Source organism: Scylla paramamosain, chromosome 13 (genome assembly GCF_035594125.1).
Source record: "Scylla paramamosain isolate STU-SP2022 chromosome 13, ASM3559412v1, whole genome shotgun sequence".
NCBI classification, from domain to species: Eukaryota; Metazoa; Arthropoda; class Malacostraca; order Decapoda; family Portunidae; genus Scylla; species Scylla paramamosain.
In genome coordinates, this window is record NC_087163.1 from 19209213 (window position 1) to 19234584 (window position 25372).

The 25372-nt window shown below is 41.7% G+C and overlaps 1 long non-coding RNA gene across 1 annotated transcript in view; it reads left to right on the forward strand.

Moving 5' to 3' along the window:
* Window positions 1-25372, forward strand: part of LOC135106459 (uncharacterized) — a 150155-nt gene that overhangs the window by 38663 nt on the left and 86120 nt on the right. Inside the window, exon 2 of the long non-coding RNA XR_010271317.1 lies at window positions 15789-15847. This is a non-coding gene — a long non-coding RNA (uncharacterized LOC135106459). The remainder of the gene's footprint in view (window positions 1-15788; window positions 15848-25372) is intronic.

Sequence of the window (25372 nt, forward strand, 5' to 3'; positions counted from 1 at the left end):
CGCGTCTCCTCCGCCTCCCTGTTACACTGGTTACAAGACTCGCTCGGTTTCAGTCCCGCTTGTATCCTCTTTGATGGTAATGATGAAAGATATGTGGCTATTTTGCCTCCTTTTGGCTCGCGTGTTGGTTTGGTGTTGTGTATTTTTATTTTTTTTTTTTTTGGGGGGGGTGGCTTTTGATGGTGTTGTTCTTGTTGCGTGTTATGCTTTGGTGGTTTAATGCTTTGTTTTTTTTTTTTGGTGCTTTTTTTTGAGCGAGTTTAATTTTATTTATTTTTTATTTATTTATTTATTTTATTTTATTTATTTATTTATTTATTTATTTATTTATTTATTTATTTGTTATAGGAGGATTAGTTACTGGTGTTTTTTGCTCTTAGGTGTAATGGTTCTCTCTCTCTCTCTCTCTCTCTCTCTCTCTCTCTCTCTCTCTCTCTCTCTCTCTCTCTCTCTCTCTCTCTCTCTCTCTCTCTCTCTCTCTCTCTCTCTCTCTCTCTCTCCCCTCTACCCTCTATGGTATACCACTCCCGTTATTTAGCTTTCCTTGTATTTTTCCACGACTCTCCCCCTGCCCTCTCTGCATATATTTCCTCCCCTCTCCCTGCATTTCCTTCCTCTCCTCGTACGTCTTCTTCCTCCCCTCTTCTCTACATTTTGATTCCTCAGTTTGTCGTTTTTCTTTGGAAAGAATAAAGGTAATTTGAAGCTATCACGTTTTTTTTTTCTTTGATCCTCGTGTTTCATATTTATACATAGATTTGATAATATTCCTACTTGTCTTTTATAATGATTGTTGTAATACTTTAAGTAGTGCAGATAGAGGTTAATTTGCATACAGTATTCTAACTACTTTCGCATTTGATAGTAAACCGTAGCTGGCATCTACCATAGACGTTCAAACCAACTCATATTTTTGTACGGCTTTATTAGGCGTATATTATCGAGCTTAATCATATGTATTCAGTATTTTTGCTGCTTTTCCTTGACTTACTGGAACGGGGGTCACGTTTTCCTCAGATCCTTGCAGCACACGTGTTTTTTGGTAAGGTATTCCTGTTTCATTTATGAGTTTTTATGTATTTTATTATGTTCCTTTGGCTAAGACACATTTCACAATTTTCTGTCGCTATATTGAAATAAAGTAACATAATATATCAGTTAAGGAAAAGAATAGACATTCACCTTTTACTTCTGCATTAGCTATTTGCATTCCTCATTTTTTTAGTTATTTAATCACTTCCTACATCCCTCTATTTGATTTAATTTCCGCCATTTGCTTGTCGTCATCAACCTTTGCTCTGTCTCCCCCTTTCGTTCTCTTATTCCCACTATTCTTGCTTCACTTTCACTTCTTTTTCCAGCGTATATAAAAGTGCTTCGCGTTTCGCTTTAACCTGTGTCGCTTCCCCTAATCCTTCCCATTTTCCTCTCTTTTCTTTTCCCTTTGATCCTCATTCTTCTTCACTTTTCCTTTTGGTCTTTGATTTGCTCTTTTTTTTCAACGACATTTCCTGCTCATCTGGATTTTAATGATTTTCTTTTCTTGATGTTTTATTTTGTTATTTTTTTCCATTGTTTTTTTTTTTCTGTGTAGCTGCGTAGCTTTTGTTAATTGAGATTGATGAGTTCTTAGCATTATTTTTTTTTCTCTCACCGTCTCTCTTCTTTATCTCCTTTGCACTCGCTTTTTAACGGCGTGTGATTAATGATCATTATGATTGGTAGCCTTTGTGATGCGGCTACTGTTTATTTAATGGTCTAATTTATCTTCTCACACCACTTACTGTTGGCCGGAATTGCAGGAACGCTTCAACTTTTCTCTCCTTTATTCTTTTCCACTTATTTCTCCCTTACATCTGATTCCTTCCGCTGCCAACCCTCTTGTCACCTCTTTCCCTCCCTTTCCTCTCCCTCCCTCCCTCCCTCTCTGTCCAGGCTCCTCCCTCCCTCGCCACACGGAAAGGAGAGGAAAATTTTATATAATTGGATGTCAGTCAGATCAGTGCCGCTTTGTTTCTGCGTTTCGCCAGCGACAGAAAGGAGGACACGGGGAAATTGCAGTGTTTTTGTATTCATATTGCAGGAGATAAATTTATTAAGGCTTAGGACGTGTAGGACTTGTTGAGGTGCATAAGGTGTTTTGTGTGTGTGTGTGTGTGTGTGTGTGTGTGTGTGTGTGTGTGTGTGTGTGTGTGTGTGTGTGTGTGTGTGTGTGTGTGTGTGTGTGTGTGTGTTGATTAGTGGATGTGTTCTCATACCTCGAAAGAACGAGTTTTAAATTTAGAAAAAGAATTATATGTAAGAAGAAAAAAAAAATTTGGCCAAATCCTCAAATGTACCCTCAAGTCATCCTCGTCTCAGCAGAGTCTCGGCATCCGCGGCGGAAGTAAGAGGCTCCTTCCACCGCCAACTTTGGGGAAAAAGATCAGGACAGACACAGACAGACAGACCCTCCGCGCCACTCCTACACGAATATAATGGTCTGCACGGAAAATTTTACATAGTCTCTCTCTCTCTCTCTCTCTCTCTCTCTCTCTCTCTCTCTCTCTCTCTCTCTCTCTCTCTCTCTCTCTCTCTCTCTCTCTCTCTCTCTCTCTCTCGCTCCAAAGTGGAATCCAGGGTCCTCTCAGAGTTTTTGTCTTGAACTGTTGCAGCCTACGTCGTACTCCGTGACTCGCCAGGAATTTCTCTCTTCCCCCCGAGTCAGTGTCTCGACCCTATGGCTGGGCATGAGGTTGAGAAGGGACGGGGAGGTGGAGGAGTGGAGTCGCCCTTATGCACCGGCTTTGTGTTGTGTTGTGTTTCGCGATACGCTTGCCTTATTAGCTTGTTTATTATTGCTATGTAGTGCTGGTGTGTTTGTGTGTTTCTGTGTACTATGTTGTGGTGAGTTATGGAAAGGGTTTGCATTCGTGAGTGTGTGTGTGTGTGTGTGTGTGTGTGTGTGTGTGTGTGTGTGTGTGTGTGTGTGTGTGTGTGTGTGTGTGTGTGTGTGTGTGTGTGTGTGTGTGTGAGGGGCGGAGTGTGTCTCTGTGTGCGTGGGAGGGTGAGGTGCGGGAGTAAAGGATGAGACTGTGGTGGATTGCAAGTCTCTTTTGTTTGTGTTTGTGTATGTTCAGTTTTGCTACTTTTTTTTTATTTATTCTATTTATTTTATTTATTTTATTTTTTATTTTCTATTTTATTTTATTTTATTTTATTTATTTATTTTTTTTTGTGTGCTAATGGAACTTCGAGTCTATGCTTTTCTTTTTTCAGTACATTCACATTTCAGATTCAGTGTTCCTATCCTTGGCGAGTTTCCGAGTACATTATGATAATTTCTGCAATGCCAATGCTGCCACATTTTCACAGCAGCAGGAATCACCGAAGAAACAGAATTCGTAATACTTCATCCACTGTAGTCCAACCCTCACCAAGAACTGGTAATATATACATGCACAGTAATGATGATAATAATAATAATAATAATAATAATAATAATAATAATAATAATGATAAAACAGACCAGACTCCCATGTATATTCGTAAAAACTCATAAATAAAAAAAGTATATATGAAAAAACACCTGTATATACGTGGACGGAGAACAACATTATGCAAGTTCGGAATGGGATGCAAAAGTGTATGAATTAGAAGCACGACACACGAATCACGCCACGAAGGAGACACAAAGCTAAGGTGCGGCAGACCGAGCGTAGGGAGGCTTGGTCGATGAGAGGAGGAGGAGAGGAGGAGGAGGAGGAGGAGGAGGAGGAGGAGGAGGAGGAGGAGGAGGAGAAGGAGGCGGAGAAGGGGGAGTAAAGGATAGTGGCTGGGATGAGAAGATAGGAGGTACTGGATGGTGAAGAGAGAGGGTCCTTAGAATGGAAATGCGAAGCTAAGGAGACATAGGAAAGGCGAGGAGGATGATTAGAGGCCAAGAATATGAAGGGAGAAATGAGGCGAGCGTGTAAGAAGAGAAGTAAGGGGAATGGGGTGAGGTGAAGGTGGAAGACTAGAAGGAGAAAGAGAAAGGAAGAGTTATTTTTGTCGTGATAAGAGAAACTTGCACGAGTAAGTTAAAAGAAAATAAAGTAGTAAGAAGTGAAAATTGACAAAGGGGTGACTGCATAACAAAAAAAAAAAAAAAAAAAAGATTGAGTAGATGACAAGACAAGGACATTGACAAGAGCATAAAACTATAAGATTAATAAACAAAACTCATAAGTGATATAAAAACTCTAACTAAAATAAGGAAATAAGTGTCTGGCAGTGCTTGTTTGTAATCATTCTAGCGCTGAGGTAAGACCGAACAGCCACATGGAATGACGCAACGCCGTGGAAAATTCAGAATGTAGTTTATTTTTGAGGTTATACAAAATATAAATAATGGTGAGAATTATCCAAGTCTTACCGAGCAACGCCCAAAACCCGTAAACTAGAAATGATATAGAAAGTAATAGTAATAGAAAAAAATATCACTAATAATCATAATAAGCCTAGAAACTGTAGCAAGAAAACTATACAAAAAATGAGTATCGAAAGGTGCATAGGGAAGCAGAAAAAAGGAACAAAAATATCATCAAAACGGAATTAAATCTATTGGTGCCGGAGTAGTAGCAGTATATTAAAGAGAAAATGGAATTATTGAAGGGGATACCGTGGTATGTATCCTTGCTTCCTTCCGTCACATCCTTTTGTGCACGACCCGGCGAATCTCCCGCTCTAAAATCTGTAAGAGAGACAGCAATACGGGGCGATTAATGAACGGGTAGATGCACGGGGGGAAACTACGAGGAGGGCAAGAGTTACTGGGTATGGTGTCCGGGTAAGGTGGAGTTAGTGTGGGGAGAAGAGGTGCTTCGGGGGTGGTTAGTTTAATGGGAGTTGATTTGGAGGGTGTTGTCTTCAATGTGCGAGACAGGAAGTTGTTTTGGTGGGTGTTATTATTAATGTTGGGAAGAAGAGGTGATTTGGGGGTGTTAAATTCAATCTTGGGGAGAAGAGGTTAAAATGGATGGGTGGAGAGGAAGTTGCTTTAAGGGCTTAGAATTATTATGGAGAGGGAAATTGTGCTGGGAATATTAGAATGATATTGTATAGAACTGAGGTCGCATATTGAAGCGTGTGTGAAAGTCAAGGTGTTGAGTGTACTGGTGAATGTTCTGTCTTAATTGGAATGGAGGGAAATAAAGGGAAGGTTTCTGTATGTGAGGGGAGGGAATTAATAAGGTGTGGAGAGTTACTGGTATCTCAATATTGGGAAAGTTATAAAAGGTATAGAGAAAAAAATATATATTTAATATCTCTGATATAATGACAAACTGTGTAAGTTGTGTGGTTTCGTTGCTGTAAATCTGTAAATCTGTAATATTTTCTCAGTGCATGTCGAATATAAGGAAAGTATTAATGTTTCTGTGAGGTAGTTAACGTTTGTTGACTGAAATACTTTTCCCTTTTACTGGTCCCATTTATTGACCAAGAAAAGTTATCCCACCACAAAATGATAAATAAATAGATAAATAATGCCTTTGCCAAAGTGTCAGAGCAGATTTATAATTTTTGGCCACTCTCATCTCCCCATTTTACGTCCATAAAGTAGGAGATATATTTTCCATTTTGTCACCAGGGATATCACGTCTTGAAGTATTTATGGGACGTTTATCCAATACAGTGAGAGAGAGAGAGTGAGTCTCGTCTCTTGTATTAAGAGAAGATGCTCTTCAAGGCTTACTGCGATGGCGTCCACAGAAGGAGGAGGAGGAGGAGGAGGAGGAGGAGAAGTAGGTGTTCGCGTTTTTTCGTAGTTATTTTTGCAAGTTCTATCAATTATTTATTTATTTCGTCTCAGTACGGTTCTCAGTTTGCACACCAGTCCCCTCTCCTCCTCCTTTCTCACCCACACCTCCATCCACACGTACCTTTCGAACCCTTACGATCCATGCCCTCTTTCCCTCCTTGCCGGCTCGCACCTTTCCCTCGCCAGCATTCCATCAAATCGACTCCTGTGTAAAATATACGTGTAGATCCCCAGGTGGCAGTAAGAGTCCGACGCTCCCTGGCGATAGGCGTGCCGTCAGAACCCAACTACCAGCACATTTATTTTCATTATCCCTCGCAGTTAATTCAGCCGCTTGTTTCGAAGCCCCTAAATCGTCCAGCGATAAATTCTGGTTTTGGGAGCATCATTCATCTCAGGCCCATGAGTGATATCAAGCCACGGCCATCGTACATCATTTCCCTCCCATCCTCCTTCCTTTCTTCCTTCCTTTGCTCTCTTGTTTCTTGCCCTCTTCCTTCACCACCTTTCCCTTCCTTATGTTAATTTTTCCATCATCTGTCCTTATTCCTATGGTTCTGTTTATTTTTATTTTTCCTCCACGTGAAGATGCTCCTATTAATTTTCCTCCTTATGCACCTCCTCTATCTTCACTTCCTCTGCCTCGTTATAAATCAACTAAACTTCTTGAATATGTTCTTATGTACCCGTGAGTGTAACTATGAATTACTCCTCTTCCTCCTCCTCTTCCTGTTCCTCCTTTTTCCTCTTACTCCTCTTCTTATTCCTCCTCCTCCTTCTCTCATCAACACTAAGAGGTATTCATTTCGGTCTCAGCTTCACTAGAATAAATAATAAATTCTCACACTGCACTTGGCGCGGCATTTATCTTGGCGCGAGTGTAACAGGATGCCTGCCTGTCTGTTGCTTCCCGGTAATTGCTGCAGCAGAGATGAATGTTCACACGCCACGACGCTACGGAGACCCACACGCCCCCGCAAACACGTCATCCTACACCAGCCCAGCTAAGCCTCGCCACTGGAGCCTCTTACTCAGCCAGTGCGTCCGACCTCCTGCCTGATGTCTCTCTTATTTCTGCCCAGTGTTTCATTCCATTCATTGCCACGAGTTTTGCGTCTCAAGTGTGTTTGTTTGCTCATGTATGGAGTGTGGTGAATATTGCTTAAGGATTTTTTAATCTCTCTCTCTCTCTCTCTCTCTCTCTCTCTCTCTCTCTCTCTCTCTCTCTCTCTCTCTCTCTCTCTCTCTCTCTCTTTCTCTGGAGTGTCTTCTTGAGTTTTCGGTAAGCCCCATCTTTACTCCTCTGAGACGATCAACAGAAAACGATCTTGCAGGAGTCTTCCCAGGAACAGAGAAGTAGGGGTTAAGTAGAAGAAAAGATAGAGGACCGAGGAGGACACGAGTACATAAAGAGAACGAGGGAGAAAAACTGCGTAGGGATGATGTATTGTGAAGGATGCATCGAAGGGTAAAAATATATGTTGTGGTGAATTATAGCGTGAAATTTGTATAAAGTGGCCGTCTGTCTTGTTACTATAGTGTGTCTGTGTGTGTGTGTGTGTGTGTGTGTGTGTGTGTGTGTGTGTGTGTGTGTGTGGAAAGGACCGCTGTACTAAGATGAATACATTAACTTACTGAGCAAGTCTCCTTAAGTTATAAATTATAATTACGAACAAAGATGTGAATTTCATGGCTTGTTGGCGAAGTTTGCAAAGAATCCTTAAAATGGCGAAAAAGTAATTTAAGTTTTGGTCTCTGGAGTGGCTGTGTGCTGTTGAAGGTGCTGCTTCTCTCACCTTCCCTCGATTACCAAACCGGGATGTGTGTTCATGTGAGTGAAAAAATCTAATTAATTAATCTTCCTTCCTGTGACTACTAACCTTGTAGTTACTAATGACAATGTGACACCTGTTTCTTTATTACCCCTAAACGATTTTACTTACCAATAGCAATAGTAATGGTAAATGTTTTAACTCCTATTTTTACTCATTTGTTGTCAGCGGTGTCTTTCAGGAGCACTGTATTTTAAACTGACATAATAACATTACTGAAGTAATAGGAGAAAATACCGCTCTTAAAAGGTTAAAGATGCATTTATTTCATTGCTAAGTTAATGTATACTCTTCCACAACATATATTTATCATGAGTCTCTCCGTACCATGTATCTTATTTATTACTATTCTTTTATGATCTACCAATTTATATACGTCCTTTCTTGCTCTCCTTTAATCATCTATTCCTCCGTGTACGCTAAACCACAAATTATATATACGAGTTTGCCGTAAAAATTCCTTTTGGTAACTTGTACGTCACCTCCAGGCACTTCAATAGTTGTTTCCCTCACGGCGTAACTTGGTAGAGGAGAGCGAAGGAGAGGCGGGTCTCCATCTCTGACTTATTTATGAGTAACTTGAAGTGGCAAGAGCGACGTGAAGGTTTTGGTAACAGTGCTCCGTTGTCAAGGCCGATACACACGCACGCACACACACACACACACACACACACACACACACACACACACACACACACACACACACACACACACACACACACACACACACACACACACACACAAATGAAAAGAAAAAATACAGGCTGCCTTCAAACTACTACACAAAATTACTCCTGACTTAATTTTCTCTTTGTCCTCTGTGTCTTGTTTCTTCGTCTTCTCTTTTTCTTTTCCCTGTCTCTTTCGTCTTCGCCTTTTCCTTTATTTATCGTACTTCTCCCTTGCATTTCATATCTCTTCTCCACTGTCCTTGTGAAACTTTATGCTTTTTCGCTTTCTTGTGGTGTTTATTTTTTTCAGTTGTACACACTCTCTCTCTCTCTCTCTCTCTCTCTCTCTCTCTCTCTCTCTCTCTCTCTCTCTCTCTCTCTCTCTCTCTCTCTCTCTCTCTCTCTCTCTCTCTCTCTCTCTATGTGTGTGTGTGTGTGTGTGTGTGTGTGTGTGTGTGTGTGTGTGTGTGTGTGTGTGTGTGTCTGTATGTGTGCGTGTGTGCGTGTGTGTGTGTGTGTGTGTGTCATGAGGAAGGCTGTGGGAGATAAAAGAAGAAAGGTTGTCAGTTAGCTTTAAGCGACTAAGAGGTGAAGTGGGGGGTATCAGGAATATTATATGATTCTCTCTCTCTCTCTCTCTCTCTCTCTCTCTCTCTCTCTCTCTCTCTCTCTCTCTCTCTCTCTCTCTCTCTCTCTCTCTCTCTCTCTCTCTCTCTCTCTCTCTCTCTCTCTCTCTCTCTCTCTCTCTCTCTCTCTCTGGATAAATTTATAAAGAGAAATAGTGCAATCATTTGTCTCCTTTTCTTGACCTTATCTCGATGTGAGTGACCTTAAAAGCCTCTGCCTGACCGCGCCTGACCTTAATGACCCAGCTGACCCCAGGAGGATTTTGAATGAGGGCAATAGAAGGAAAAGGAGAGGGAGAGGTATACCTGTGATGTCCAGGAATTCTTTTGCCTTTGCTTCCATTTCTTCCTCTTCCTCCTTTCTCCTTTCTCTGGTCCTCCTCTTTTGTCTTTGATTCCTTCTTTCTATCGTTCTTCGGGTTTGGGAAATTTTTATCTTCCTTTCGTAATCTTTCTTCTATCTACAGTTCGTTTTTTTCTTTTTATATTTATTTAGTTACTCTTTTTCCTTGCGTTTCCTTCATTCTCATCTCTCTTTTTTTATCGTTCATCTATTTCTACCAATTATTTCCGTTCTTTTGCTCGTACACCTTTTTCTTTCTCTACCTATCCGATCCTTTCTCCTCCTCGCTCTCCCATTCTCCTTCCTTTCCATCTATCCTCCCTTCTTATCTCCTCTATGACCACCAACAGAACCACCTTCAACTCTTTTCCCCCTTTTCCTACTCCTCGTGGTCCTCCTGCTTTTCCAACTACTACTATTATCGAATGCCAATAAGCCAGTGGGTGCCGCGCCCGTCTTGGGGACTCTCAATGTCGCCCTGGATGAGAGGGAGGCACACAAGGAGGGAGTTTATGGGGCATTATCTATAACACGCCTGCTGCTTGAAACTGCCTTTGCCCTTTGCTGTGATTTTCCCCGTGTGTGTGTGTGTGTGTGTGTGTGTATGTGTGTGTGTGTGTGTGTGTGTCTGTTTCTGCTTTACTGTGAGATGAATCTTATGTATGCTTTTATCTTCCTTTCTTTTCTATCTCTGTCGTTTCATTTCCTGCGTTGTAGCTCCGTCGCATCCTCCATCGTCGTTGTGCTACGAGCTTGCATATTATCTCGTTCCTTCTTTTACGTACGTTGTTTTATGTTCTATATTCGTGCTGTGCGTTTTTGCATTTTCTCTTGTCTTTCCTGTTATTGGCAGTAAAGTAATTTGCTGTAATGACGCTGGTTTTTCTGCACAGATTATATAATTTTACTCATTGTTTTCATTCTGTATCAAAGCAATGGAGGAAGAAAGATTAATTGGTAATACAGTAAAGATGAAATGTGCAATAATAGTAATGAGACAAGGAAAAGATGAAGAAAAGGAGGAGCATAAGGTGAAGGAAGAAGAGATGAAGGGAGAGGAGAAGAAGGAGGACGTGTAGAAGAAAGAGTAGCAGTAGTAGTAACGAGACTAGGAATAGGAAGAAGAACCACTCGACTCAAGAAGAAATTAAGATGCATGAAGTCACTTTTTTTTTTTTTTTTTTTGCGTGGTGGGGAGGGGGGGACAGGAGGACATCTTGAGGAGAAGACTGGAAAGTGGAGCACGAGCAGAAAACTTCGACTCACACACACACACACACACACACACACACACACACACACACACACACACACACACACACACACACACACACACACACACACACACACACACACACACACACACACACACACACACACACACACACACACACACACACACACACACACACACACACACACACACACACACACATTGCAGCATCCATCCATCTGGCAGTTCCCTTATTTTCCAATCCAAAAGACGATGGGTAAAGCATTGAAAACCGCCCTTATTTTCAATATTGGAGGCAGCACAATGGCAGGCGGCGTCCCAGGGATTTCAATAGGCGCGGGGAAGGCAGCGTCGGGTGATGGAGCGCTAGCAATGGGGAGTAATGGAGTTAATGGACTCTGGAGTTGTGTGGGTCGCTTAGCCTTGTGCTGGAGTTTGAGTCTTTTTCAGGATCTTATGGCGTGATTACCTTCCGCTCAGACTCCATTCAGGTGTGTGTGTTGGGAGGGTGGGGAGAGAGAGAGAGAGAGAGAGAGAGAGAGAGAGAGAGAGAGAGAGAGAGAGAGAGAGAGAGAGAGAGAGAGAGAGAGAGAGAGAGAGAGAGAGAGAGAGAGTTTATCATCTTTTATTTGAGTCAACTATTTCTTTCTTTGAGTCAACTTTCCAAATCTCGTTTACGTTTATTGTACCATATTCTTACCAAGTTTCCTGAGTAACACACACACACACACACACACACACACACACACACACACACACACACACACACACACACACACACACACACACACACACACACACACACACACACACACACACACACACACACACACACACACACACACACACACACACACACACACCATCAACAAAAATACAAATTAACTTAACATGAAAGAACCACTTCTGGATTGCTAATAATCATCTGGCGGAAAAATAAGAACACTTTTTTTAGTCTTATTCTTTTTTCCATTTGATTCGTTATGAGCATTTTTGCCTTTTAATTAATTACGGTGAGCTGCGGCCACACTAATTACCTCGACGGATGGTTAATGTGTGTGTCTCTGCAACTTCGTCTTTTAATGTTCCTGTTTTTCCTGTGGTATTCTAGTGATAAGTAAACGACGTGGGTTAATTCATTCGTTCTTTCATTCTTCTCTTTTTTTTTTTTTTTTTTTTTGGGGGGGAAACGTAAAATTTTGTAAGTATTATTGCTTTTGGGTGCTTTTTTTTTACTTTAATATGGATTGTTTTTGTATATTTGTCTACTATTACTTATTAAGCCACTACTTCTAACTACTACTACTAGTACTACAACTACTACTACTACTACAACAATAACTACTACTACCACTACTACTACTACTACTACTACTACTACTACTACTACTACTACTACTATTATAATATCAATTCCAGCTTTTATTTACACATTCCTCTACTTCAACAGGCTAAGGTGTTACGCTCAAAATTTACCCTGTAATAATAATTTTTCTGTAATAATTAATTTAGGTCGATATATCTCCTGTTATGTGACTTTGTGTGTGATTTATGCTTTAATTAGTAGTGGTAACTGTCGATGTTGAGTAATTAATAACTGCCATTAATATTTGATTTAAAGTAGGAATGGAAATATTTCTCTGCAATTATGTAATGACTCGTGAATAGCATTTGTTTCGTGTTGAGAGGAAAATAATACCGGTATAGTGTTAAGCTTTAAGGTCCTGACGTGTTATTTCCTCTATGGCAGTTAAGCTTGTTTGTTTCAGCGGCATGAAAGTTATTAATTTGGATTACTTTAATTTTAGAGTCAACGTAATGTTTCAGTTTCCTCCTACATTAAGAATAACAAGCCACTTTTCTTGTTTTATTTCTAATTTTCAACTCCTGTCATTTTTGTTTTTATCATCACTTCATTTTTCTTCTCAAAACATCCACATTTTTCACATTTTACATTTATATTTCAACCTTTGTAAATTTAATTTCCTTCTCTTCACCAGTATTACACTATTTTTCCCACATTTGGCAAACATTTTTCCCTTTTCCTTCTATTTTAACACATCTTTCTCATCTTCATTCTCGTCGATTTCCTTTCCTGTAAAAGAATTATCCTCATCCCACATTTTATTCCTATATTTAGACATCCTCCTCCCTCTTTTTCCGTTTTCTTTGCCATGTACCAGCAGTGAATGAAGGAATCGAGTAGAGTCCTGACAATGATAGTATTGTAGGCGGTAACGCAACCAACAATGGAGCAGCGATAAAAGCTTTTACCGCAACCTTTTATGACGGATTTCAACGCTGCCACAAAACTGCTCCCGCCGCCACTGCCAGACGTGTTGAGGGTCAAGGTGAAGGAGACTTTACCGATGGAAAAATTGTCGTGCCGGATGTAATGGGGTAATTTTGGAACGTTAGACGGAAAGGCACATGAATAACCAATGAGAGAGAGAGAGAGAGAGAGAGAGAGAGAGAGAGAGAGAGAGAGAGAGAGAGAGAGAGAGAGAGAGAGAGAGAGAGAGAGAATCTTTAAACCTTAAAACATTTTATACCTCACTGGAGAAAGTGCCGTGAAGAAGAAAAAATATTGAGAGAGCTTTACTATTTACGGAAGAAAAAAACATATATATACGCATTAAATAATATGAATAATTTAGCGAGGAAAAAGAAAGTGTGGTGCTTATTTGCTTTCGTTATTTTCCAATCGAAGACTCGCTTACGGTAGCCAAGTGAACGCATGAATACTAATGAGTCCGAAAAAAAAAAGTAGTAAAACGACCATTTCACGCCAGAGCGAGTCACACTTACGTGCTATTTAATGCTACGGCAAGCTTGGCGCAATACATTAATGTCTTGACGAGTTTTAGGGAAGTAAGTGAATATACGTACGTACATGAGCGAAATGAACACCACGAATTCTCTTTAACATGTACCGGGGATAAATGATGAATGAAGAGAAATGAGTCATGAATGAATAAGCCTAAGTTGTCGAAGATAAAACCATACTAATCATCACATGAATAAAAAAATATATAAACTTGCAACGAATATGTACATACATAAGTACATGCCTACAGATAGACAGAATGACGGATAAACAGACACACACGCTTGCATACAGAAAGACAGACAAAGAAACACATTTACAAAGACAAACAGACACGCCTGCAGACAGAAAGAGACGTATAGACACACTTGCACACAAAAATATAGACAGATACAGTCAACAGACAGAAAGACAGGCAAATAATCACTTACAAAGACAGACCAACAAATTCACTAACAGACAGAAAGACAGACAAACAAACACACAAAGACAGACAGATAGTCATTAACAAAAATACAGACTGACAGACATTTCCAGAAAGACAGGCAGACGGACAGACAAAGAAACAGACAGACATACTTAAACTCATTACAGAAATAGATAAGTTCCAGGAATGTGTTGTTCGCTGCTTCAAGTTTCATCAGAGACATTAATTAGAGAGCGAGCGAGGAGTGGCGAGGAGCAGCTCTCTATGAGTGAGACTAGGCAGGGGGAGGCAGACAGGGAGGGAGTGGGGAGTGGACAACATAGGGTGGGGTGAAAATTTAATTCTGTAGAGAGAAGTATGAATGATATCTTGTTCATGTGTGTCTGTGTAGTCTCTCTCTCTCTCTCTCTCTCTCTCTCTCTCTCTCTCTCTCTCTCTCTCTCTCTCTCTCTCTCTCTCTCTCTCTCTCTCTCTCTCTCTCTCTCTCATATACACACAGAAACATACAAAACACACACTTATACCCCTTCATGTCACTTCCAAGTTCCATTCCCCTTCTTTTACATCCACCACATTCCCCTTTCCTCCTCTTCCACTGTTCCCCTCTCCACACCTTCCACCTCCACTCTCCAATCCACTCGCTCTTTGACATAACTGCATTGCCTTCACATTTTGCTCCACTCTTCCCCCAACGTCCCACATGTCATCACCAACACCACCACCACCACCACCACCACCACCACCACCACCACCATCGTCACCGCCACCGCCGCCGCCGCCGCCATCACAGCCTCTTCTCCCTGAGGTTCCAAGCAGCGATTTCTGATTCATGAAAATGCTTCCCAAGATGTGTCCCGCTGCTCTCCTGAAAGCTTGAGTAACGTGGGATATGTATTTTTATTCGTATTCATATTCATAGCGAAGGATGGAAAGGAAGGTGATTCGTTGGGTTTATGTATGTATGTATGTATATGGTGGTGTGTGTGTGTGTGTGTGTGTGTGTGTGTGTGTGTGTGTGTGTGTGTGTGTGTGTGTGTGTGTGTGTGCTTGTATTTCATTGATTATTGTAGTGTTTGAATGAAGATAAAGAGAAATCCAAAAGACATGTAGTGTATAGGTCATATTTTACACACACACACACACACACACACACACACACACACACACACACACACACACACACACACACACACAGCTATTAACTTACAACCTATAACTTGCCCTTTGTTCCCTGTACAGGTTCATTTTCCCTCCTTCCCTCCCTTCTACAAACTCCTTGCTCCTCTCCCTATTGAATCTCCCTCCAATCTCGTGTTGCCTTTCGAACTTTCCTCTTTATACCTCGTCTTCCTTTTTTTTTTCCCTGAGTAAGGTACTATGAACCCTACCATTACTTTCCTTTTTTTTTCCCCTTGCCTCTCTTCTCTTTTCCTTCCCTTATCTTCCCTTGATTTCACTTCCCTTCCCGTCCCTTCTCTTTCACTTTTTCCTTCCCTTCCCTTCCCATCCCTTCCCTTCCCTTCCCATCCCTTCCCTTCCCTTCCCTTCCCTTCCCCTCCCTTCCTTACCTTTCCCTCCTTTTTTTTTTCACTTCACTTTTCTTCACTTTTCTTTTCTTCTCTTTCCTTCCCTTCCCTTCCCTTCCCTTTCCTTCCCTTTCATTTCCTTCCCTTTCTCTTGCCTTGTGTCTCCTTCCCTTCCCTTCCCGTCCCCTCCCGTCCAGCCCACCAGTGCGTCATTTCAACACCAAGACTCAGGCAGTTATCTCAATTTAGAAGCAGATATAAATAATGCATATGAAACAGATCGTCCTCTCCGTCAGACCAAGATGAGAGTAAACAAAAAAAGACATCATAGATTAGACACGGAGCCCAAACACGGAGAATTGTCCTTTCTTAGTTATTAAGTCCTTAAGTCTGATTTCCTTTGGTGGGTGTGTCTCTTAAAGCCTCTGTTACATTTCCTAGTCAGAGGAATTTAAATATACTAAGAGTGTGTCAGGAAAAACAACACAGCGGTTTATTTACAGTTGTGTCTTAATTGCAGGATGCGGCAGCGAGCGTTCTGAGCCTGAGGAAGTCCTGCGAGGCGAAGCGGAATGAGGAGTGAGTAGAACCATTGGATCCTTTATTGTTTTTCCTTGTTATATTTTGCCTCATATCGTCAGGAGGATGAGAGCCTTTATGCATCAGTAAGCGGTCTGTTATGAAGAGACTTGAGGTGTTTTTGTCAGGTTATTGTGTTTAGATGGAAAGGATTGAACTCTTTCATAGCAATAGTGTTTAGAGAAATAGAGAAAGAACTTCTTTTTTTTCATTTTTACAAACTCCTCCGTTTTATCTTTCCGTCTCATGTGCTCAGTGAGTAAGTTCATTTGCTGTTTGTTTTTAGTACACGTCCTGCATCTTAAACTTTACTCAGCTACGATTCTGAGAAATGTAACTATCATCATTAATTACTCAAACGCTGTATTATTTATACCTGGATATTTCTTCAGTTGCTTTCATTTTAGTTACCAAGTATCACATTCATAGATCAAAGCCACAAGGATGCACTGGCAAGGTGATGGACTCACTAACATTACTATCTCAATGCAAGGCGACACGTGCTGCTGGATGGGAGAAATAGCTTGGTGTTGATCCACGAGGAGGCCGTGATGGTAAAGGAAGAATATCTAAAGGGAAAAGAAAAATGGTTATCTTGATGGAAAGAAGGAATTTGTGGACGTTATTACATAAACATGGGCTAAAATTCAGGCCTTCTTTTTATGATGAAAATGTGATGATATACCTTATAGAGAACCATATCTTCTTTGTCCTTTATGCATATGCTTATTGAATAACCTTAACAAGTGCCTCTTTTCCATAAACTTTACTTCCTTATTTTCACTTCAAGACCTCCTCCTCTCACCTCCACAACGTCCGCGTATCCAAACAGACTACACACGCGAGACTATCTACTTTCTAACATGAATTTCACCCCACACTCCTTTCCTTATTTCCGCCCTTCCCTTCCCCCCCCTAAAAGCTTGCTCGTAAACTTGGGTCCTCTTGTTTCTTACAGCGCCCCACCGCCCTCATCGCCTCCCATCCCCTTGCTTTCCCCCACTCAACCTCTCTATACTCCACTACGGCCGGCAATCCACCTATCTTTCGCCGCCTTTACAGCCTCTTCCTTCCATCCTTTTTTCCCCGTACCTTTCCCCTTCCATTTTCATTCCCTTCACCCTTCAATTTCCTCCCAACGCTGCCTCTCAGCCATCCCATCTCCGTCCCTCATTCCACCCTTGCTTCACCACTCTTGCTTCACCACCCTTCGTTTTCTCTGCTTGCCACGTTTTCTGTTCCTCACTGTCTTCACGACCCTCTCTTTCCCTAACGTCACTCCTTTTACACGCAATCTCCAATACGGCGCTACAATTTTCTGCCGTAAAATTTCCTCGGATATTAGCAATTTCATATATTCAACGGAGCTTGAGTGATGTTTAATGTATGTACAAGTGACACATTTTATTGTCAGCCGCCAACTACATACGCGTCTCATCAGTTCAGTAGTATTCATTCATTTATTCAATTTTGTGTTCATTAAAAAAGTAAAAGTTTAGAGTTTTAGTACCGGCTTAAAGATTTAAGAAAAGTGGATTTTAGGATCTTCATTATGTCATTTACTTTTTCCCTTTCGTTTTTTCTCTCTATTTTTTTTTTTTAAGTTAAGATATTTTGACAAAGGTGGGAATTAACGTAGACTAATGAGGGATTACTTTTGTACTCAGGGAATGTCAGAGACAGACGGAGAGAGAGAGAGAGAGAGAGAGAGAGAGAGAGAGAGAGAGAGAGAGAGAGAGAGAGAGAGAGAGAGAGAGAGAAAATATGAATGACATAATTTGCTATATTAATGGATTTTGCTCAGGCAATATTCATCTCTCTCTCTCTCTCTCTCTCTCTCTCTCTCTCTCTCTCTCTCTCTCTCTCTCTCTCTCTCTCTCTCTCTCTCTCTCTCTCTCTCTGCCACTTAAGTGAGAGATCGATTGCATAATAACTTCCTGGTGTTTTCAGGAGAGAGAGAGAGAGAGAGAGAGAGAGAGAGAGAGAGAGAGAGAGAGAGAGAGAGAGAGAGAGAGAGAGAGAGAGAGAGAGAGAGAGAGAGAGAGATGAATAAAAAATAAAATATGTATCTTGTGTGAATGTAAATTTGCTCAAATATTCATATGTATTTTTCCACCACCATTTTTGATACGTGAAATATTCATAGTATTAATTCACGTGACAAGTACATAATTAACCTGTTTTACGAATACTGGCAAAAAAAAAAAAATATTCCCCCTAATTTTTCTGTAATATTCCAACGTTTAACAATTTTGGGGAATCTTTATGACAGCGATGCGCATAACAATATTTCCTGATGTAATAGGATAGTTTTACATAACAGCCTCCGAGTCCTATGCTGCAGGAATCCTTAGGGAGTCGTAACCTGCACCTGCTGTCATTTGGAAATCCTACATGACCTTGAGAAGCAGCTGGTGCCCTAATGTCCTCCCTTCTGGGCGCTCCTCTGTTCCCTTACCTCTCCTTCCGCCTCCCCTTCTCTCTCTCTAATTCTCCCCATTCTCTACTCTTCCTTTTCCTCTTCCTCTCGCCTCTGCCTTTTCTCACCCTCCATTCATTCCTTGCCTTATTTTCCTCATTCGTTATTCTTTTCTGTTTCCTCCTATGTCTTCCTTTTCTCCCTGGTATTCTATGAGTTTATTCTCCTATGCTTCACACCTTCCTGCCGATCTCTCTATTGTCCTCCCTCCTCTCCCTTCCATCCTCCCATCCTTTCTGTTTTTATTTTTTTTATCTTTAATTCCCTACAACCCTTTTTCCTCCCTTCCTCCTTTCCTCAAAACTCTGTCATCACCTCTCCTTTGGTTCTCTCTCTCTCTCTCTCTCTCTCTCTCTCTCTCTCTCTCTCTCTCTCTCTCTCTCTCTCTCTCTCTCTCTCTCTCTCTCTCTATCTATCTATCTATCTATCTATCTATCTATTTATCTATCTATCTATCTATCTCTCTGTATCTCCAATCTTCTCACTTTCTCTTATATCATTCACTCCTGCCCCATTCCCTCCCTCTCTCTCTTTCCCTCCCTTAATCCCCCGTAGAAATACTCGTTAATGCCTTTGCTCATCCAGTCTTCCCTCACTGCGCTCAGAGGGATGAAGGCCGCTCTAGGGGTGGACTCGGGCGCGTTTTCTGTTGTTTTTATTAGTTTTGCCCGAGGGGGACTTTTTTATATTATATATACGAGTATATTTTATTTTTTTATTTTTTTTTATTTTTTAGCGCGAGGAAGAGTACATTTTTGTCCCGCCTTTATTGTCCTTTTATTGTCTGAGTCTGGTGGTGGTGTCAGAGTGAAAGAGAGAGAGAGAGAGAGAGAGGGATCGTGAGAGAGGAACAGGGAGAGGGATAGAGAAAGAGACCTCCACCTTCCTTCAGCCGAGAAAAAGCCATATTTCTTGACTTCCTCCCGCGCTCCAGACAAATACCCAATGTATCCACAAGACAAATCGTGGCACATTCTTCTTCCTTGAGTGTTATGTTGTGCCTTGCGACCCTTGCCTTTTGCCCGCCGCACCTTTCTTCGCGCCGTCCCTCAGGTAGTACTCTTGCGCCTCATTCCTCTTGGTTTTCCTACACGCACATCATTTTCGTTCCCTCCACGCCACGCTCTGCCTATGTATTCTACCCTGAAACTCAATAGCGTCTCCCTCTACCTTGCCTTTTTGCCTCATTTCTCCTTGTTTTCCTTCACCTTCATCTCCGTTCTCTTCACGTACTTCCTTCCTAAGTCTTCTACCCATTAAACTCAGTGTGCGTGTTCCCGTCTCTCCGTCTCTCTAGCGTTGTCTTAGTAAATGCATAAGTTAGCTCAGCTCCGGTGTCTGGCACGGCTGAGTGGAGGCACACCACCTGGGTAACCATATTACGCGGCACGGGTAGTTTGTGGAGGAGACGAAGGAGGAGGAGCAGGAGGAAATGGAGAAGAGGAGGACGTGGAGGAGAAGGGATGAGAAGTGAAAAGGGAAGTAAAAATAAGAGGGAGAAAAATAGGAGGGTGTATAAGAAGAGGTGTGGAGGGAAGTAGAAAGAGGAGTGCCTGAGGGAAAAGGGAGAAGAATAAGAAGGGAAAGAGAAATGGGAGGGAGAAAAATAGGAGGGTGTATAAAAAGAGGTTGGGAGAGGAGCAGAAGGAACTCGGGGAAAGTAAAACGTGAAGGAAAAATGAAGAATAATAAGAAGGGAAAGATAAATGGGTGAGAGGAAAAAAAAAGAGGATATATAAGAAGAGGTGTGGGGAGGAGTAGAAGGAAATAGGAAAGAGGAGGACGTAGAGTAAAAGGAAGAGAAATAAGAAGGGAAAGAAAAAAATAGGCTGGAGAAAAATAGGGGTGAAGAAGAGCAGAAGGAAATGGTGCAAAGAAGGACGTAAAGGAAAAGGAAGAGGAATAAGAAAGGAGCCGAGGAGAAAGTAGGAAGAAGCATAAGAAGATGTGTGAAGGAAGGCAAAATTGAGAGCAGGACAAGATATTGGAATAGCTCGCCTGTCATGGAAGGGAAATATTTAGTGACATTTCTGCTGATTTCTGTCACGTGATGAATATCGAGGAAAATATTTAGTGTATTCCTTCTCCTCTTTCCCCTTTAGTTAATATGCACTTCTATCTAAATGACTCTTCCTTTCCTCCTCCTCCTCCTCCTCCTCCTCCTCCTCCTCCTCCTCCTACTTTACCATCACCTCTTTCTCTGCGTCCTCTTCCTCTTTCCTTAATACAGTATCCTCATTTTTCCTCATTTAATTTCTCTCCCTCTCCTCCTTTACCATCACTTTTTTCTCTACATCTTCCTCTTTCCTCTTTACACTGTTTTTCCTAGCTCCTTTCCTTCCCCATTTCTCTTTCTCTCCTTTCCCATCACCCTTTCCGTTCTCGTCCTCTCTACTGCACAGTGTCTTTCCCAGTTCCTCTGCTTCCCATTTCTTTCCCTTGCCTCCCCTCCCTCTCAAGATGAATAGCCGAACCTTCCTGATCATGATTAATAACAGTAGGCCGCGCTAGTAACTCAAGGGCTTTGTGTTAATCTTGGTGTTGTAATATAAGCTGAAGGCGGGCCTGGAGTCTTAGCTGTAGGCGTATTAGTTGTAGGAGGGGGAGGGGGTAGGTGGTGGAGGTGGTGGTGGTGATGGAGGAGGAGGAGGAGGACGAGAATGAGGAGGAGTAGGAGGATGACTTAAGGGATGTTATATAACTTTATGCTCTCTCTCTCTCTCTCTCTCTCTCTCTCTCTCTCTCTCTCTCTCTCTCTCTCTCTCTCTCTCTCTCTCTCTCTCTCTCTCTCTCTCTCTCTCTCTCTCTCTCTGCCCTTTATTAGGCGCATAAAGTTAACAAAGTAGATCTAAAAAGAACATGTTTTCCTTATTCTTTTTTTATTCTTTAATAAAAAAAAAATCACTCATTAAGTTTTCATGCTAATTTTCTTCTTATTAAAAGTTCAAAAAACATCTATTCATCAACTCTGAAATATATCACAGCGATTTTTCACTACCACTCGTACTTCAACAAAACCATAAAGCCACTTCATTTTCCCCTTGTTTCCCCTTTCCTGACAACCCACACTGCCTTGTTCCCCTCGTGTCACTCACCCTCTCCCTTTGGCCCTTGTGTCAGCACCCGCCAGTCCGTCCCCTCCTCCTCCCTTCCGCTCCTGCCTCTCTCTAATAAGCGCGGTTCCCTGCTGGCGCTTGAATCTGAGCTCAATTAAACTTCAAGCATAACCATAAAACGCCACACTGGAGGAGCCTCGGATTCTGGGCAAGTTGATATGGTTTGTGGGGTCAGCACTGTGTTTTAAGAGAGGAGAGGAAGAGAGAGAAGGAAAGGGAGAGAGAGAGAGAGATTAAGGGCGAGTAGTAAAACAGACAGACGCACGTAAAACTTCTTGTCAGTGATGTATTTTCTTATCAGCAGCTCAAGTTTTTTTTCATATTTTTTTCTCCTTCCTTTCTTTCCTTTTTCTCTTGTATTCTTATCAGTTACCCTTCCTCTATTGTTCTTTGGCCTTTCTTATACTATATCCCCTTCCTATCTCAGCCTCTCTCTCTCTCTCTCTCTCTCTCTCTCTCTCTCTCTCTCTCTCTCTCTCTCTCTCTCTCTCTCTCTCTCTCTCTCTCTCTCTCTCTCTCTCTCTCCCTCCCTCTCTCCCTCGCTGTGATTTACGTCTACACCGAGATAGGAAACATTGTCTTGAGGATTTTTTTGTGCTGTTGTTGGATGAAAAAAAGATCCCATGTAAATCTATATAAATCGGAACTGACATTCTTTAAATATACGAGTCTTTTCTCTCCCGTCGCTCTCCTCTCTTCCAACTCCTGCTATATACTTCCCCTTTTATAGTTTTCTTTCCCCTCTTTCTATAATTTATCCTCTGTATAGCTCTACTTCTATCTCCTCCTTCCGTTCCTTCATCATTCCTTCCCTCCATAGTTTTACCTCGTACTCTTTTTTTCTCCTACTTTTTTTTCTTACACTGCATCTTTTCTCTCTTTACTTCTCTCACTGCGAGACGTGAGAGGGAAAATAAACTGACAAATAAACAAAGACCTTATTTTCAGGATTTTTTTCTCTGTAAAAAGAAAGCATCTTGCGATTACTATTTACTTTAATTTACCTAGCGCCTACGTATTTTTCATTGCATTTCCACGTACCATAATAAACAACACTATCGCTACTAGCCATTACCTCATATCAGCATCACCATCAACAACACCGTCATCACTGCACAGCCACAACAAACACCACCACTAAACATAACCTTATAACACCATCACCAGCACAAACAACACTGACCCTCACCATTAACTCCACCACTACCACCACCACCACCACCTCTAGTAACAACAGTAACCAGAACCAAACAGCACAAAACAACACTAAGAACAAAAGCCTCAGGTTTCCCTCTACACCTCAATGAGTAAAACAGGAGTTAGATGGACCGGAACACAATCAGCGGCGAGCCTAACCGAGTAGGATTACCCAGAAATTGCCTCAATGCTGCGCCGCCCACGTCCAGATGCGGGAGGCGGGCACGTTTCTGATGGGCGGGGCGAGGCGAGGCGAGGTTGCAAGGCGTGAGTGGAACAGAGTCTTTTGGTTACTGCCTTGAGAGAGAAAGATGGGAGATGTTAGGTCCTGTAGAGGGAGAGAGAGGGAAGGGGGAGTCGGGGAAAGTGAGAGTGTGTTTGCTTTTGAGGTTAAAGTAAGATAAACGCAGTGTGAAAATTGTCTTGGATTTTCAGAGGCGCTTGTGTGGCTTGTGTGGTTTGTAAGGCGAAGGCATTTCTCGTGATTTCATTTATATCAACTAAAGGTAACTCTGATAGCTGTGAGTATTTATGTTTTGTCATAATACCGTTATTCACTTCTCTGTTCATCGAGACTTCGGTGAATGATAATTTCAGTCCCTGAAGCATAGTATACTGTGCAGTATAGTGCTGTGTGTCAGTGGTTTAATATTCTCACTTGGGGCTCAGAAACATAACCAATCATTCACATGTTTACCTGCTTGTCAACTGATACTTGTACAGAGAGATTAACAAACTGAATTTTGTGTCGATTGAAAAGGCGAAATCTCTAGCTCAAAATCTTTCCGCTGCCTGACAAAAGCTTTAGAGTTGTTAACAGACAACTTGACATTGTACAACTCACACAGTTGGACTAATTTTTTTCATATCAACCTATATGAAAGTGTCATTTCTAGTTATGAAATCTATGCATTTGCTTAACGAAAGCATGTGATTACTTGATGGAATATTTGATTTAGCTGAGCACACTAGGCTATCCTTTCACTCATTCTTTTTATATTAAACGTACGAATCACATTATTAATTTTGTCAACAGTTTCCTATCCATTCGCTCAGCCTAGAGTGGAGATCCTGCCTTGCTATTATGAAACCTGAACGAGACTCATCGGTTTAATTGAAGGCAGTTGACTTAAGGAGGAAACCTAAGCTGTATTTAACGAGGCCCAACCACCTTAACGAACCCGCGACACACCTTGGGTCATTCCAGTGTGTTGATGCACCTTTAAAGATAATACATAAAACAGTGAATGACTCGTTATTCAGTTTTGCTATGTTTGTTCCCAATTTCCTCTCCTCTTTTCCTTTTCGTCCACCTTTTCATTCTAGTCCATTAGTCTTTTTATCGCCTCCCTCACTCTCTTCACACACACACACACACACACACACACACACACACACACACACACACACACACACACACACACACACACACACACACACACAAGGCCATAAACTTTCAAAACACCTCCCTTTGTCCTCTACTGCTCCTCCTCCTCCTCCTCCTCCTCCTCCTCCTCCTCCTCCTCCTCCTCCTCCTCTTCCTCCTCCTCCTCCTCCTCCTCCTCCTCCTCCTCTTCCTCCTCCTGCTCCTTTTCCTCCTCCTCCTCCTTTTCCTCCTCCTCCTCCTCCTGCTATTTTCCCCTTCCTCCCAGCATCCTTCAAGGGACAGACAGCGGGAGATGAAGATGGAGATGCAGTTTTTTTATTTTCCCCTCTTACTTTACGAGCATCCTTCCTAAGTGCGTGTGCGCGTGAGTGTGCATTTGTGTGTGTCCGTTCTTTCCTCACAGACCGCGCCTTGCCCCAGCCAATGAATCCCAAGCACAGGTGATTCTCTGATCGTAACCCTCCGTAATGCGTCCCTCCTATCATTACCTTTATATACTGTATTGCAGGATTTCTCGCTTCGGTTACTTTGCCCTTATTGCATTGCGTTTATCCTTATCTTTTAACGTTTTCTTTCATGTGTTTCTCTCTCTCTCTCTCTCTCTCTCTCTCTCTCTCTCTCTCTCTCTCTCTCTCTCTCTCTCTCTCTCTCTCTCTCTCTCTCTCTCTCTCCATTTTCCGCCTCTTTCCCGTGTATTTTCCCTTACTTATTCATTCCTGGTGTCCTTTTTCCTTTTTCTGACTGAATTTTATACTTTTTTTTCTTAATTTCTTGTTCTCTTCGCGTTTTTTTTTTTTTTTCTCGTGTTCCCCTTCTTGCAGTTTCTTTTTTTCCGTCTTCTTTCGTATTTTGTTTTTACAGCGTTCTTCATGTCTCTCTCCCTCTCTTATGGTGTCAGGTAAGAAGCAACAAGAGGCACAAGTATCCAAGTGTCTAGAATGGGACAAGATGGGCGGGACAAAGCGATAAGAAGAGAGGATGAGAAAAAGAGGAATGAAAAACTGTGAGGAAAAGAAGGAAAAAAATGGGAAGGGAGAAAGGAGGGGAAATGGGAAGGAGACGAATGAGAAGAGTGAGTCAAGGAATGAGAGAGATGGAAAAAGTAAGGGAAGAAAGAAAAGAGGGAAATGGGAAGATTAGGGGAAGAAAAGAAAGGAAAACAGGAGGGGGGATGTTGAGGGAAAAAAAGGAAGGAAGGAAATAGGGAGAGAAGAAAGGAAGAAAGTAAAGGAGGAGGGAAAGATTGAGGAAAGGAAGGAAGTTAAGAAAGAAGGAAGGAGGAAAAGATTGAGGAAAGGAGAGAAAGATTGAAAAAAGGAAGAAAGCAAGGAATAAAAGAGGGAAGA